Source organism: Mustelus asterias, chromosome 15 (genome assembly GCF_964213995.1).
Source record: "Mustelus asterias chromosome 15, sMusAst1.hap1.1, whole genome shotgun sequence".
Lineage (NCBI taxonomy): Eukaryota > Metazoa > Chordata > Chondrichthyes > Carcharhiniformes > Triakidae > Mustelus > Mustelus asterias.
The window spans coordinates 24,495,754-24,499,766 of record NC_135815.1 but is presented as its reverse complement, the minus strand read 5'-3'; the positions used below and the strand labels follow the sequence as shown (position 1 = coordinate 24,499,766).

At 42.5% G+C, this 4,013-nt stretch overlaps 1 non-coding gene across 1 annotated transcript; it reads right to left on the bottom strand.

Moving 5' to 3' along the window:
* Positions 1-516: 516 nt before the first annotated feature.
* trnal-cag (transfer RNA leucine (anticodon CAG)) lies at positions 517-599 on the bottom strand. The gene has a single exon. It is a non-coding gene; the product is annotated as a tRNA-Leu (tRNA).
* Between the last annotated feature and the right edge of the window lie 3,414 nt (positions 600-4,013).

Below are 4,013 nucleotides of genomic sequence, written 5' to 3'. Positions count from 1 at the left end.
GAGCTTCAGATTCAACCTTTTTCTCAATCAACAGAGCTCCCTTTTGTACAATATCCACTGCAGATTGCAAACTAGTAAATGGTGATTAAAACATGATATGAGTGAAATACCTATAGCACAAGAATAAAATCTAGAATTGCTTTACAAAAAAAAACATTTGTCACACTGTGTTTACAGAACCAGTGGTTTGAAACCATTATGGATTATATATAATAACCATGCTATCCTTTTCTTATTTATTAGTGTCACAAATAGGTTTACATTAACACTGCAATGAAGTTACAGTGAAGATCCCCTAGTCGCCACACTCCAGCACCTGTTCAGGTACACTGAGGGAGAATTTAGCATGACCAATGCACATCTTTCGGACTGGGAGGAAGCCAGAGCATCCGGAGACATGGGGAGAACGTGCAGACTCCGCACAGACAGTGACCCACGCCAGGAATCGAACCCGGGTCCCTGGCGCTGTGAGGCAGCAGTGCTAACCACCGTGCCACCATGCTGCCCCAAAATCAATGTCAGGAGTGGGATTTGAACCTACGCCTCCAGAGGAGGTTGTGACCTGAACGCAGCGCCTTAGACCACTTGGCCATCCTGACTCTCTACATACAGTAAGAAGTTTAACAACACCAGGTTAAAGTCCAACAGGTTTATTTGGTAGCAAAAGCCACACAAGCTTTCGAGGCTCTGAGCCCCTTCTTCAGGTGAGTGGGAATTCTGTTCACAAACAGAACTTATAAGACACAGACTCAATTTACATGAATAATGGTTGGAATGCGAATACTTACAACTAATCCAGTCTTTAAGAAACAAAACAATGGGAGTGGAGAGAGCATCAAGACAGGCTAAAAAGATGTGTATTGTCTCCAGACAAGACAGCCAGTGAAACTCTGCAGGTACTCTTGCAACTCGGCCAACGTTGTCTACCTGATACGCTGCAAGAAAGGATGTCCCGAGGCATGGTACATTGGGGAAACTATGCAGACGCTGCGACAACGGATGAATGAACACCGCTCGACAATCACCAGGCAAGACTGTTCTCTTCCTGTTGGGGAGCACTTCAGCGGTCACGGGCATTCGGCCTCTGATATTCGGGTAAGCGTTCTCCAAGGCGGCCTTCGCGACACACGACAGCGCAGAGTCGCGGAGCAGAAACTGATAGCCAGGTTCCGCACACACAAGGACGGCCTCAACCGGGATATTGGGTTTATGTCACACTATTTCACATAAATATTTCTGCTTTTTTCCTCCTGAGTCTTTATCATGCGATCCTAGAATCAGAATTTATGTCACACTATTTGTAACTCCCACAGTTGCGTGGACCTGCAGAGTTTCACTGGCTGTCTTGTCTGGAGACAATACACATCTTTTTAGCCTGTCTTGATGCTCTCTCCACTCCCATTGTTTTGTTTCTTAAAGACTGGATTAGTTGTAAGTATTCGCATTCCAACCATTATTCATGTAAATTGAGTCTGTGTCTTATAAGTTCTGTTTGTGAACAGAATTCCCACTCACCTGAAGAAGGGGCTCAGAGCCTCGAAAGCTTGTGTGGCTTTTGCTACCAAATAAACCTGTTGGACTTTAACCTGGTGTTGTTAAACTTCTTACTGTGTTTACCCCAGTCCAACGCCGGCATCTCCACATCATGACTCTCTACATAGCCAGTAGCCTGCGTATTGGTGGCTTGTTTCACCAATATGGAATTTGACATATTAAAGGCTCAACATTTGCCGGAATTCTCCAGCCATTCATGCCCCATCGCTGCTGCCAATGAGAACGGAGAGATTTCCTGAATGCATACGTTTTATGCTTTATAACAATTTCAGCAAAGAAGTCAATTCCATTATAACCTTGAATTAAGTCAGGAATAGATGATGGCTACACAACAGCCATGTCAAAGAGGAATTTCGAGCACTCCTCAGATGCACCATAGAAAGCATCCTTTCTGGATGTATCACAGCTTGGTATGGCTCCTGCACTGACCAAGACCGCAAGAAACTACAAAGGGTTGTGAATGTAGCCCAATCCATCATGCAAACCAGCCTCCCATCCATTGCCTCTGTCTACATGTCCCTCTGCCTCGGAAAAGCAGACAGCATAATCAAGGACCCCAGGCACCCCGGACATTCTCCCACCTTCTTCCGTCGGGAAAAAAGATACAAAAGCCTGAAAACACATACCAACCGACTTAAGAGCACTTTCTTCCCTGCTGCCATCAGACTTTTGAATGGTCCTATCATATATTAAGCTGATCTTTCTATTCATCCTACCTATAAATGCAACATTATATTCTGCAACCTCTCCTTTCCTTCTCCCCGATGTACTCTATGTACAGTATGTTTTGTCTGTATAACGCCCAAGAAACAATATTTTTCACTGTATAAATGTGACAATAATAAATCAAATCAAATTAAACTCACAACAGTGAATCCTGATCTCCAGTGATTGCTGGTGGGGTTTGCTGTACTGTATAGATTCCTCTGTAACTACAGATCATAGATCCTAACCTTCCTAAACTGGATGAAAACACTGCTGATTTTTATCATTTACTTCAGAACTATTAAACTTGACTAAAGCTTTCAGTCTGTAATTGATGAATGACTTTCCTGTAGGTTAATGGAACAGCTTATACTTTGTGAGGAATATTTCTAACAAAAGGTGCACGAAGTTTAATTACTGAATATTAGACTTCAACCCTTGTTAACAATCTGTAGAGTGGAATATCTTTTACACTCCTTGTTACAAAGTTTTATTACATATAGGACTAGCCAACAGATTTGTGTGAACCAGGACATGAACATTTAATTGGAGCTAGGCAAAATAAGTCAGATCAGACAAAGTTAAGCCAAGGTGCATTGGGGTTGGTCTGTCTACGATATCTCTCAGGAAGTGTAGCACTTATTCATTTATGCAATTCTCCCACATGTTCCAGGCTGGAGATAACAGACTTCTCCTTTGGAGTCCCTTGAATTTAAGGTAGAGGGGACAATCTAATCTTTTTATTTTATTCATTCACGGGATGTGGGCATCATTGTTGCCCATCTCTAATTGCCCTTGAACTGAGTGGCTTGCTATGCTGTTTCAGAGGTCATTGCTGTGGGTCTGGAGTCACATGTAGGCCAGACCAGGTAAGGATGGCAGATTTCCTCCCCTAAAGGGAGGAAGTGAACCAGCTGGGTTTTTACATGGTCATCATTAGATTTTCATTTATTGAGTTCAAATTTCACCATCTGCCGTGGTGGGATACGAACCCAGGTCCCCAGAGCATTGCCATGCGTCTCTGGATTGCTAGTCCAGCAACAATACCATTATGCCACAGTCTCGCCTCAACTGACCAAGATCTTTATAACAATAAAAGATTTGGTGATTACAAAGAAATCTTTTTCTCTAGTGAAGGAATTGAGAACTATTTAGAATGGACATCAAGAAGTAGTTTTTTTACACATAGTGAAAATCTGGAATTCAGCCCCATGAAGGGTTGTGGAGGCTGGGACGATTAACATTTTATGAATGGTATCAACAGGTTTTTTGTTAGGTCAGGATATGAATAATATGGATCAAATATGGAATTTGAAGCTGAGGTTCACATCAGCCGTGATCTAAGCAAATTTGATTTGATTTATTATTGTCACATATATTGGGATACAGTAAAAGTATTGTTTCTTGCGCGCTGTACAGGCAGAGTATACCGTTCATAGAGTACATAAGGGAGAAGGAAAGGAGAGAGTGTAGAATGTAGTGTTACAGCCATAGCCAGGGTGTAGAGAAAGATCAATTTAATATAAAGTAGGTCCATTCAAAAGTCTGAAGTCTAATGTCCTTTAGGGAAGGAAATCTGCTGTCCTTATCTGGTCTGGCCTATATGTGACTCCAGATCCACAGCATTGTGGTTGACTCTCAACTGCCCTCCAAGGGCAACTAAGGATGGGCAATAAATTCTGGCCAGCCAGCGACACCCATGTCCCACAAATGAATTTTAAAAAAGCAGGGAACAAGCTGTCCTAGAGTCGGTT